The sequence below is a fragment of the Antechinus flavipes genome, chromosome 3 (assembly GCF_016432865.1).
Source record: "Antechinus flavipes isolate AdamAnt ecotype Samford, QLD, Australia chromosome 3, AdamAnt_v2, whole genome shotgun sequence".
NCBI classification, from domain to species: domain Eukaryota; kingdom Metazoa; phylum Chordata; class Mammalia; order Dasyuromorphia; family Dasyuridae; genus Antechinus; species Antechinus flavipes.
This window is the reverse complement of record NC_067400.1, coordinates 584601169-584614549: the sequence shown is the minus strand read 5'-3', so window position 1 is coordinate 584614549 and position 13381 is coordinate 584601169. Positions and strand designations below refer to the sequence as shown.

The 13381-nt window shown below is 39.2% G+C and overlaps 1 long non-coding RNA gene across 1 annotated transcript; it reads right to left on the bottom strand.

The window, feature by feature from the left end:
* Nucleotides 1-1545: 1545 nt before the first annotated feature.
* Nucleotides 1546-3515, bottom strand: LOC127555765 (uncharacterized). Its single transcript, XR_007952281.1, has 2 exons — nt 2932-3515; nt 1546-1742 (listed from the first exon to the last, which is right to left on the bottom strand). It is a non-coding gene; the product is annotated as an uncharacterized LOC127555765 (long non-coding RNA).
* Nucleotides 3516-13381: the final 9866 nt, after the last annotated feature.

Here is a 13381-nt window from a genome sequence, read left to right as displayed (position 1 = left end):
GACCCTTTTCTACCTTTTCAGTATTTCCAGTATTCTTATGCTTTTCTCTCCTCCAAGCATTTTACAATCCAGCTCTGCTGGTCTAATTGTTGTTCCTTACACACAATAAACACATGTCCCTTTGCCTTTTCCACTCAATTTCCCCCAGGCCTTGAATGTTTTCTTTCTCATCCCTCTTAATGTCCCTGGCTTTCTTCAACATTCAACTGAAATCCCACCTTCTGCAAGAAGCCTTTTTCGTCCATTCCCCTGCCGATCAGTTCCTAGCACCTTCCCAAAATATCTTTACACCTTTTCTTTCTCAATCACTTTCTCTCCCTGTCTGTATCTCTGTCTCTGTTTGTCTCCCAATATTTTTCTCTGTATCTCTCTCTTACTCTATCCCTCTCTCTCCTTTTATCTCTCTTCTCCTTTTCCCCTTTTTGTCTTTTTGTCTCTTTATGTTTCTGTCTCTCTGTGTCTCTGTCTCTGTCTCTCTATATATACATATGTATGTATATGTATGTTTACATATATTTATCGCCATTTTACAGAGGAAAAAAGATAACTATAAATACAGATGATATATAAATTATATATATATATATATACATATATATATATATATATATAATTTCTTTCTACATTGTTTCTCCCTTTAGAATATAATCCTCTTCATAATTTCAGAAAACCTGGGAAAACTTACATGAAATGAGGCAAAATGAAGTGAGCAAAACCAAAAGAATATTGTACACAGTAACAGCAATATTGTAACAATGATCAGTTGTGTAATACTTAGCTACTCTGATCAATGCAGTAATCCATGACGCGTTCCAAAAGACTCATGAGGAAAAAAACTATTGTTCTCCAGAGAGAGAACCAATGAACTCTTGAGTGCAGATTGTTGTATTTTTTTCACTTTCTAATTTATTTTGTTTGCTTTTTTTTTTTTTTTGGCAGCATGGCTACTGCATAAATATGTCTTACATGATTTCACATACATGATGGGCACCATATTGCTTACCTTCTTAAAGGGTAAGGAAAGGGCTGGAAGGAGGAAGAAAATTGGTAACTCAAAATTAAGAAATAAATGTAAAAAATATAAAGCTTGAAAAGAAAAAAAGTAGAAAAAGAAAGAACTGGGAGGGACCTAAAATAAAGAGGAGGAGGTTAGAAAAAGAATAATATAGAAATGATCCAATAGTTAGAAAGTGGCACTTGGAGTCAGGAAACTCAGGCTCAAATTCTGCCTCAAAGAAAGAGCAAGTTACCTTCCTGTTACTATTTAATTCTTATCTTTTGTCTATATTTCCAGGACACAGTGTGCTTGACGCACAGTGTGTGCTTAATAAGTGCTTGTTGCCTCACTGACTTCAGTAATCAGCCCACCATCTCTATTTCCTCCAACCCAAGCCTCTATCTGATAGGACCTCCATGAAGGACAAGTGACTGATTCACCTCTGAGGCTTCAGCTCTTTTCTTTTGGGGGAGAAGACTGGCACCTGTTATTTATATATGACAAAGCAGAAGAATCCTGTTCTTAGTTTGGAGTGTGTAGATTTATTCTGAGACTGGTACATACACCATAAGCCTGTGGAAGGGAGAGGTCTCGGGTTCTCCTCACCAGGGCAGCTCTGTGGCCGGTGAATAAGGGCCTCTATTCTTAGTTCTTTCTTGCCTGTAGGTTGAAGACAGCTCCGACTTTGTGAACTTCTTGAGTACAGAATGGAGAACCACCAGAGGCTGGGAGCTGGAATCCATGCCTGATTTTGCAACCAGGCAAAACAGGGAGGTGTGAAGTCCCAAGCAATTTGTTTGACTCAACATAGACGCAATGTAGTTAAGAGGAAGCTGAAGCAATTCATCTATCAGCTATGCCAAATTTGGAAGCAAACTTGGTAGAATGAACACTAGAAATGTTTTAAGTTTGAGCTCACTCTCCCTAGGGATTATGGGAGTTTAGGAAAGAATGCGTCTTTTGGATATTGGAGGGAAAAGTTTATACTCCTGTTTTGCTGTTATCTTCTCAGTAAATATCCCTTTGTTAAAGCCATTTGAAGAAACTCTATGATCAACTATGATAGTTTTATCTCTTCTCAACAGTACAAGGATCCAAGACAATTCCATAGACTTAGGATGGACATCTGCATTTGAGCCAGAAAGAGAACTATGGAGACTGAATGTGGATCATCTTTTTTTGTTTGTTTGCTTTTTCTTTCTCATAGGTTTTTGCGCTTTTAGTCTGATTTTTCTTATACAACACAACAAATACAGAAATGTGTTCCAAAGTAATATAATATATAATCTAGATCAGATTGTTTGCTGTCTTGGGAAGAAGAAACATAGGGGAGAAAAAAATTTTAGAATGCAAAATCTTACAAAAATGAATATTGAAAACCATCTTTGGTTTTCAATACATTTTTACATGCATTTGGGAAAATAAAATACTACTGAGGAAAAAGAAGAAATTTTTAAAAATAAAATCAATTGCTGTAAATTGCTAGATGATACTGAGGCTCTAATCATGGGCAGTTGATATTGGGGAGAACACACTTAAATGGGGGGTTGAGCTGATAACATCAGAGAAGAAACCCTAGAATTCTGAGGAAGAGAATCTTGCTCTAGAAATTTGACTTATCAGTATATAGACAGGTTGGAAGAATAAATTCAGAGTCCTCCTCACTATACTTAGCTCCCAGTGTTCTTCCTTTTTTATTTTTTTATTTTTTGGGGGGGTCAATAAGGAATATTGACTACCTGCCAACACAGTTCAAAGGGGAATGTTGAAAACTATCTTTGCATGCATTTGGGGAAATAAAACACTTTTTATGAATCAGAAAATAAATAAATAAAAGCTAAAGAATGTTAAGTGACTGTATATATATATACCCACACACACACACACACACATATATATTAGCTAATATTAGGGCCCAGTGGCGCAGCCCATACCTAAAGACCTTCATACAATGATCCAGGGTTGACTTCCATGGCAGAATCTTCCAGAGCACAGGTCACAGTGTCCAGAGCAGTGAGGGGGCCTAGAGCCATGTGTACTAATTTTTCAGAAGTTTGGGGGGGGTGTTTAGTCTAGGCTTATGATTTCATCAGTGTGGGGAACTCCTCAGTAAGGAAACGCCCTCTGGCCATGCTGATGGACATTTAAACCTCAACCAGTGACCCACTGAGAGGTTAAGGAATCTTGCCCGTGGTAAATAGTCAGTGTGGGTCAGAGGCAGCTTTAGAATCCAGATCATCTTTTCTCCTCCTTAGTGTTTACAAAGCACAGGAGGCCCGTGGTGTGCCCATGAGCCTCAGCTGGTGAAATCCTTTCCTTTTCCCTCCCCTTGCCTTAGCCTCTCTGAGTCACCATTACTGCTGTCTGTCAGAACTCACTCACTGAATGCTTTGTGTCATCGGCTAAAGGAGATCCAGGACCACGCTGGGGTCGGGGAGCATTATGGGAACTCCTTCCGCACAGAGAGCCTTAGACAAAATCCAGGGAGGCCTTGGGGCCTGCATAGTCAGAATGTCCCCTCAACAGCTCCCAAAGACCTGTCCGATCCTTGCAGAGTAATCTTTTTTTTTTTTTTTTTCCAGATTAATCTTTAATGGGACACCAGCAGAGTGAGTCCAAAGGGCTCTGCTTTCCTGTCTCTGTTCCTTTCCCTCCCTTCTGGAGGTTACTGAGGCCAGTCCTGAAGGGACTAGGGTGGCCAGGGGAGGACATAGATCCAAAGGACAATTCTTCCTGACTCCAAGTCGAGGACTCTCTACCAAGTCACCATCTAGAAATGACACGAGTGAACACCTGTATGCAAACCCTGGTCACTTTTTACCTTCTATGTTCATTTGTCTTATTTTCTGCTCTTCTTCTCTTGTTCATATAATTGAATAAAATTATATGTTGATATAAGTACAAATAAAATTTTATTAAAGAGTGAGAGAAACTGGGAGGAATGTGAGGATGCTCCTCTCCCCAGAAATAATTCCTTATTCAGGAGGTAAAGTTTATCTTCAGGATCCTGCCCCAATGCCTGGTGCTCTCTCTGGGTAATTCAGAAAGAAAGTAATCAGATCAGATTATTCACAGGATTTAGGGATTCAAGACAATTTAGAAGGGTAGAAATAGCACTAATTGGACTGGGAAGCAACAACCAAATACTAGTGCAGGTTTGTTTTGTTTTGTTGGTTTTTTTTTTCTATTTTGTTGTTGTTGTTGTTTTTTGTTTTGTTTTGGTGAGGGAATCTGAGTTAAGTGGCTTGCCCAGAATCACACTGCTAGGAGATGTGAAGTGTCTGAGACTACATTTGAATTCAGGTTCTCCTGACTCCAGGATAGGTGCTGTAACCCTTGCTCCCCCTTCTACCTCCAGCTTTCCACTAGTCCAGGTTTGATGTGTGATCTTACAAAAGCCATTTCCTCCCTATGGGACTAAGTGTTCTTCTGTACAAAACAAGGCAATTGGACTAATAATAACTAGCATTTATAAAACACTTAAAGGTATTTTACAAACATTATTTCACAACAATCCTGAGAGAAAGTTGGAATTATGATCGTCTATCCCATTTTTCAAATGGGGAAACTGAGGCTGGGAATGTTCAAGGGACTTTCCTAAGGTCACACAACTAGTTAAGCATCTGAGGCTGGGTTTGAACTCAGATCTATCTGAATTCAGGACTAGTGTTCTGCCCGCTGCACCACCTGGAGTAAAACATGGCATGTACTTTCAAGCTTAAATAATGTCTTGGTTAGTTTTGCTGACCTGTCTCTTTCTAGGGGTGGATTATAATTTGAAAGAAAGAAAGAAAGCAAAAAGTGAAAGGTAGCAGGAGTTGTTTGTTTACTTGATTGTTTTTTAAAGCAAGTAAGTATATAGAATTTTCCTGGTAGGGGTGCAGGTAGCATTGGAAGTGTGAAAAAGGATAAAAGATGAAAAAAGGAATTACGTCAGGGATTAGTTTAGCCTGGCATCAGTTTACCTGGTCTCTGAAATGGGAAGCTCAGGACAAAGTAATGACCATCTGCTTGTACAGTAGTTGTTGTTACAGGTAAACCTGTTTATTAGTACCTGAGGTTGAAGGGCTTTGAAGAGGCCAAAAGTGATCATTAGCCTGGCTCAGCCAGGAGGTCCAAAGGCTAGTCTTTGGCTGGATCAGATTGTCAGTGATTAATGGGAGAGGTGGCTCTGAGTTTATCTCAATCTCTGTGAGACAAACAACATTGTACATGGTCACGGACAGTGAAGAACATGGGCTTGGAGAGGCCTGGGAACAATACTGACATTTTCTACCTCCCTGAGTCTTATTTTTTCCCCTTGTAAAATTATGACATTAAGTTGAATGAGGTTTTGTTACTTTTTTCTACATCATAGACAGTTTGGGCAGTCTAATGAAATCTATGCAGCTCTTTTTGGAATAATGTTTTTAAATGAATAAAATTAAACACATAGATTTACAAAAGAACCAATTATATTGAAATATAGTTATAAATTAAAAAAAAAGTCTAAGGTCCCTTCCAGTTCAATCATTCTAACATTCTCTGTCTTACAACCTTTTTCAGCTTGATTATTCTACATTCAAAGTTCATATAAGTTGTGGGTCTGAGTTGTTTTTGTTTTTGTTTTTGTTTTTTTGCTGAGGCAATTAGGGTTAAGTGACTTGCCCAGAGTCACACAGCTAGGAAGTGTTAAGTGTCTGAGATCAGATTTGAACTAGGGTCCTCCTGACTTCAGGACTGATGTTCTATCTACTGCACCACCTAGCTGCCCCTATGGCTCTGAGTTTATAGCAATTAGATTCAATCAGGGATGAGCCAAGGTATATCATTCTACAATTTTTCTTATTGGATCATACTGCCGTTCAGTCTTTCCCCTACTGATTCTCCATGGAAAAAATGAGAGCATCCTCAGTCACCATGCAAGCATTCGGGTTAACACAAGATCAAAGACAGAACAGGTTGTATTTAATACAAGATAAGTTACAAAATAGAAAAGATTAAGCCTAAAAGAAGAAGCTGACTGAGGTCATTAGAGAGTTGCCTCCTTTCTCTCTGAAGTGTGCATTTTGCATAACTCACAGAATAAATGGAGATCAAAGCCTGGGTTTATTTCTCCACATGCCAACTCTCTACCATGCTGCTCAGCAGCTCTGTTTCCTTCTTGAACTTCCTCTGCTTGATTCTTGAAGCCCTTCCTCACCTCTCTTGGAGATTTGGCTTAGAATTTCAGTATGACCCAGGAAGTTTTCCTCTTTTCTCCTAGAGTCTTGGCCCAGGGGTCATCCCAAGTGACTTTCTCCTAAGTTACAAGGAGGCCTGATCCTAGAATTTCTTCCTTTGTCCAGAAGCTCATTGCCACACTATGGCTTCTAACTCCAATTCCTGTAGCTCCCAGACTGACCTAGCAGTTCCCCTCCTCTCACGATCTTTACCTCTAGCCACTGATGTCTCTGGGATGCTCAGGGTGGTCCCTGGAAGGTCTCAGAGATGTGTAGGCTTCTCCTCCTAGAAGAATGAGCAAGAGTGCTTGTATTCCCTTCCTCTCTGCCCAGGTTTTTTCTATCTCTCTCTGTCTTTGCTCTTCTTTTGAAAAACTAAGTCCAAGGGTATATTTCAGCAATATGACTAACCCTGGATCAATCAATCAGCCTTGAATGTGGTGTTTATGGGGAGATTTACACCTTGGATATAGAGTCATTATTCATGTCAAGACAAAGAACACTCAGGGAATCTATATCCACATAGTCTCTATGTCTGATCCTCTTCAGTTCCAATATCCTGTGTTCTAAGGCCCTTCCCAGCTCTGACATCTTGTGTTCTAAGTTCCTTTTCAGCTCCAGCACTCTGTGTTCTAAGGACCCTCCAGCTCTGGCATCCTGTGTTCTAAGGTCCTTTCCGGCTTTGACATCCTGTGTTCTAAGGGCTCTCCAGCTTTGGCATTCTGTGTTCTAAAGGCCTTCCCAGTTTTGACATTCTGTTTTAAGGGCCCTCCAGCTCTGACATCCTGTATTTTAAGACGTTTCCCATCTCTGACATCCAGTGTTCTAAGACCCTTCCCAGCTCTGACATCTTGTATTCTAAGAGCCCTCCCAGTTCAAATATTGAACATTACAAGACCATTCCCAGTTCTAATATTCTTTGCTCTAAGTTTCCTTTCAGCCCTAATATTCTATAGTTCTTCCATATTCTATAATTCAATACTGGTTCTTTTCTCAACTTCCAGGCAGCGTCACTGGGCAACCTGGCTGTCTCACCCAGGTCTAGGAAGAAATGTACATAAATTTATTTTCCCACTAAGCCACACTGCCCTTAACAGACAAGCCTTCCCCGGTGATCTGTACCTTAAACTGGGCATGTGGGGAGCTCAATGCTTTGTCTAAATTAATTTTGAGAGGTAATTTTTCTAGCACTGAGTGAGAGGAAATTATTCTGCAGGCAGAGGAGTTTTCCTGGAGCTTTATAATTATACCAAGGAGACATTTTATAAATCTCTAGGTATATAGGTCAGGACAGGCCAATCTCAGATCCCTGAGTTTCAGTTTTCTCATCTGTCAACTACAGGTAATAATTTCCACCCTCCCTATCTCAAGAGCCAAGACTATGAGGATTAAGTAGCATACTAGATGAGAAAATGGTATGAAATGTGGGAAAATTATAACTTGTATTGCTAAGTACTTTAAGGTTTGCCCTTTCCTTACAGCAACATCACTGACGTGGTTATAACCACCAGGCTACTTGGTCTGAGAAATAGTGACCTTAGAAATACAGCCCTTGGGGTTATAGTGTAGGCTCCAAGTTGTCTGTTATCTTGTCTTAGTGTAGATTTTATGGAGAACTATGATGGGATTCCTGGAGTGAAATGCCTAATGTAATCACTCCCGTATTCCACCTTAAGCCATAAATTTAGCCTATGGAACGACATCCTGAAGTTACTGAATAATATAGTAACTCTACTTGTAGAGGTAGATCAGTGACATAAAGCACTGATTCACTTCTGAACATCCATATAACTACTTATTTATCCTTCCACTTCTTCACTGACTCCCTTTTGGACCATAGGCCATTGTCAATGGTGTTACAACGGCAATGGCATTGATTTGGAGAGGGTCTAAGCTACAGATTCTTTTGAGACACTTTGCAACACCAGCCCAGAATCCCAGTATTTTTTTTTTGGGGGGGGGGTCCAGCTCCCATATCCCAATGCTGTCAAGCAAGTAGGAGATTGTGTGGTCAGTTGATTTGCCCATGGGCATACAGCTAATATCCATCTCCTAGATTTGTTGGGTTTCTCAACATTTGATGGATACCAATAATGTGGTATTGGACCATCCATTCTTTTTCCTTTGCTTTCCCTACATGAAGGACTCACATATTTTCATAATCTCTGGAAAAGGTCTAGGAAGTCAACTGATCTAGAATCTGTAATTACATAAAAGTCCTCTCCACATTGTGGGGATCACATATTAAAAGCAGGAGGATGCCTTAGAGATCATTTAATCTCATTCCCTTACTTTATTGAACAGAAAACTGCTGGAAATATGGCTTGATCAAGAAACTCAGAAATCTCAAGGCATCTGGGCTGGGGAAGCCATGTCCACTGGGGATCTCTGATTGGTTTTCTCCTTCATGAATCAAGATCACCTTAAACTCTTATGGAGGGTATCCAGGACAGGGATTCTTTCCCCCAGGGAGAGAATTCCTCCAGACTGGATTTATTTATACCTCAGAAATCCAGTTTCCCAGTAGGGGTGGGTGCCACTCAAACTAGTTTGAGCACGTGCCAGTAGTGTAAGATGTCATTCAAACTAGTTTGAACATATGCCTTGGGGGCTACAAATAAGAGTAATTATCACTCTGTCTTGCCCTAGAGAGTCTGACTAACCATTTCAGGAAGGGGGTCTTGACAAATAAGAGGAAAAGGATGCATCACAAATTAATAATTAGTTATTGTAAAGGGCCACTGATAGTGGGGGAACTCTGGGTAAGGTATAAAACCCTTCAGCCCAGAGGGAACCTGCTGGCAATGTCTGGTTTGGCTCCCCACCTCCCTTTGGTGCTCTCACCCTTCCTGAGAAGTCAAGGAAGTCATGACCACCTGTGTTCTACTTGAAGCAAAGGGTACTTACAATAAAGAGATGCATTTACATATCAATAGTAGGGTATTTATAGTTAGCACTTACTCAGTGTGCTGTGATGATGTAATGGTTCTCTAGTTGGCAGATCCTTAGTAGGCTGTAATGATGTAATCATATCAAGGTATTTAAGGCCTGAGAAGACTTGAAATAAGGACACTCCATCTTTGACCATCCTGGTGGCTCTCCTGACTCCTTGACTCCTCCACTAAGACCAAGACTGGTCCCGAGATGTTCCAGAGAGCTAGTCCGGACACTACAAGTTATTACAACAATAGTATAATATTAATTTCTCTCATATAATGAGACAAGGACAAGATCTGTGATTTCATTGCTATAGGGAACTCCCAGATGAAGAAATTCTCTTCACCTATGCAGGTCAGCATCTTCTAAGTAACTGATTGTGTTAGAGTATTTCCTGGAGTAGAGATGTCAAATCCAGAGGCTGAACCAGATTAAAATGTAATTGGGACATAGTTAACAAAATAAAAATACAAGAAAACATAGAAAAAATAGATTAAAACTAAGTCAATATGACGAAGGGAGTCCCAAAACTCTGAAAACTCCTTCAAGGAGAAATTCTCTTTGAACCCTGCCTCTAAGTTCCACCCCAGGGAAGCAAGATAAAGTAGTTTATTTTAGTGGGACTAGTGGAAGTAATCTCATTTAGCTGGACATCTAGATTTAGATTGACCCCTATTGTGGTGGTCTAGTGGTTAGGAACTGGTTTGATTCCAGGTCAAGGAACCAAATGATGAAATTAGGGTTAGGGTTCCTGTTAGTCAGGATCTAATATCCAGTTAGATGATAAGGTTAGTGGCAGGTTTGGGGTTCAGGGAATCAAATAAAGGGGGCTGGTTCTCCTAAATCCCCTTGGGATTCAGCACAAGGTAGGGAGTTGTGGGAACTCCCTTCTGGGGGCACAGAGGTCCTTCGTAAAGGAATTTATGAACCCAAAAAGCTAGACTGATAAAAAAGAAATTTATTTTTGGCATTGGGAAGTCAGCCTTTACTATATATGAATAAAAAGACTGAATTCTTTAATGGCAAAGTCCCAACAGAGAAGTAAAGTTTCTAGTAGAGAAATCCTGACAGAGAGGTATAAAGTCTTATTAGGGAAATAGGTGAGGGAGATAAAGAGAGGGTAATGCTGAAAGAGAATATTATTTTAGCGGGCAGAGGTTTCTTAACATGACATAGCATGTTAGGTCCTCTGCAAAGACTGAGTTCCAAGTTGCCATTTTTATAAGGAAATCTGAGACAGAAGTTTCAATTGAATGAGATTCCCTCAGTGCTGTCATTGCCCCCAGGCCTAGATGAGACCACTTTATCATGATTCCCTGGGACAGGTCTCAGAAGCAGGATTTAAAGAGAATTTCTCCTTGAGGGAGTTTTCAGAGTTTCAGGGCTTCCCTCATCAAATATACAGTCATAGGGATTGTTATGAATGGATTAATGGTCCCTATTTCAATTTGATCCTACTAATCTAGGGCCTTAGAGCAGTCAAGTGACAAAGGGTGACAAACCTCTACCTGTGAAAGGATGGACTTGAACCCAGGTCCTTCTGGCAAAATTTCTCTCCATCTACACAAGGCTCCCTTTCTATTACAATAAGAGCTAATAAAAGGTTTGCAAAATACTTTCTTTATCTACCTAATTATCTTATTTGATTCTCACAAAAATTCTGTGAGGGCGGGGTCTTTATACTCATTTTACAGATGAAGAAACTGAGGCTGAGAAAGAAATTGTTACACCTGTAGTCAGTCAGTATTTGAGTTAGAATTCTAGTTCAGGCCTTCCTCTAGCTGGAACACCAGGTTGCTTCTTTTTACAATACTATGGCTTTGGGTGGAAACTCTGTTTTCTCAGGATTAATCACTGACAAAATAGTTATTTAACATTCTCAGGGATGGGAAGCTTGACATGACAACTTATTTATATGGTGTTTGAATAAATGCTATTATGAACACTAAGTCCTCATGACATATCTGGAATTCTAACCAGTAAATCACACTGCCTCTCTGACATGAAGGTCAAGCACAATAGAAAGGATGGCTTCCCAATGCTAGCCCTGCCCCAATAACCACACCTTTCTTCCCTCTCCCCTCTTCTTCTCCTTCTCTCCACTTCCTGTCCCACCCAATTATTCATATCCTCAAACAGAATTGAATAAGAAAATAGAAATTAAGTTCACTGGCTCTAAAGAATGCCCTTCAATTAAGGAATGGCTGAACAACCTGTGACTTAGGTTTGTGATGTACTATTATTGTGCTATTTTTAAAAATGACAAAGGGGATAATTTTACAATAACCTGAAAAGACTTAACATGAGCTGAGACAAAGTGAAGTGAGCAGAACCAGGAGAACATTTACACAGTAACAGCAACATTGTGTGATGATCGACCACAATTGACTTAGCTTTTCTCAGCAACACAGAGCTCCAAAAGGATTCCAAAGAACTAAGAATGAAACATATTATCCACCTCCAGAGAAAGAATTGACATTGCTTGAATATAGACTGAAGCACACTGCTTTCTTTCTTTTTCTTTTATTCAAGACTTCTTGTACAAAATAACCACTACAGAAATGTTATATTGTACACGTATAACCTTTGTCAGATACCCTTACCATCTCAGGGGAGGGAAAGAGGGATAGAAATTGAAACTCAAAACTTAAAAAAAAAAAAATTTTTTAATGGCTTTAACATGTAAGGGGTGGGGGGAGGGGGGAAGAATAAATATTTCTTTAAAAGACATTTAAGTTCACTAGACAGGTCTCCCTAATTTTTTAAATGGAAAGGGAGGGTAAAGAGAGACTTTTTAAGCAATATTTTAAAAACATGTTTTGAAATATAACTAATTCAAGTCATTGGGGAATGAAGGGTGGGGTAGTTGCAGGAACAAGTTATGTTTCAATACTTCCTTTTCCCACTAACCACATAATAACCTAACTGCTTACAAGAACAGCTAGCCAGCTGATGGCAACAGCTGGAAGCCAACCCCAGCTCTTGAGCCATTCACATCAAACTTATGACTTTAAGACAATAACTTTGCCAAGGTCTGGGGGTTCGAATCTTTACTCTGTCCCTGACTCACTGTGAAACCTTAGATAAGTAATCTGCTTCCTCAGGCCCTCCCTTTCCTCATCTATAAAATGAGTTCTAGAATTCTTTGTTCCAGCTCTTTGACACCACCTTCCCTTCTTCTCCCTTCTCCTTTCCCCCTCCCAAGCTGGATGTGTAGGGGAAAGAATTAGATTAAGGAGTCACAGATTTGAATACTGGCTCCACTCTGTTTTAAGATCTCTTCCACCTCTAAGTTCAAGAGACAACATGACATAGTGGCTAGATATCCAGCCAGGAAAGTCTGGGGTTGAGTCTCACATCTGGCTGGTCACAGATTATCTATGTGTGATCCTGTACAAGTTCCTTATTTCTTATTGCTCTAAGCAACTTCTTAAAACGGGTTTTTTAACTTATAAGTTAATATATTATATTAATATATATTTATAACATATATTAACTTATGTGGATATATAATAGATACACAGATGAAGATATAGAAATATGTAGTATGTACATATATTAAACATGTACATGCATGTATTTATACATATAAAATCTTTACTTTTAAAAATAGTATTGTATTTCTTTTTAATTACACGAAAAGACAATTTTGATATTCATTTTTTAAATAAAATTATGAGTTCTAAATTTTGTGAATGTTTTTCTCAATAGTATTTTATTTTTCCAAATATAAGTAAAATAATTTTCAACATTCATTTTTGTAAGACTTTGTGTTCCAGATTGTTCTCCTTCCTTCCCTTGGCCTCCCTAAGAAAGCAAGAAATCTGATGTAGGTTAAACATGAGCAATCCTTTTTTTTTTTTTTTTTTTTTTTTTGAGTTGTCCATTTTTTTTTTAATTTTATAATAACTTTTTATTGACAGAACCCATGCCAGGGTAATTTTTTTTTACAACATTATCCCTTGCACTCGCTTCTGTTCTGATTTTTCCCCTCCTTCCCTCCACCCCCTCCCCTAGATGGCAAGCAGTCCTATATATGTTAAATATGTTGCGGTATATCCTAGATACAATATATGTTTGCAGAACCAAACAATTCTCTTGTTGCACAGGGAGAATTGGATTCAGAAGGTAAAAATAACCCGGGAAGAAAAACAAAAATAAAAATAGTTTACATTCATTTCCCAGTGTTCTTTCTTTGAGTGTAGCTGCTTCTGTCCACCATTTATCAATTCAAATGGAGTTAGGT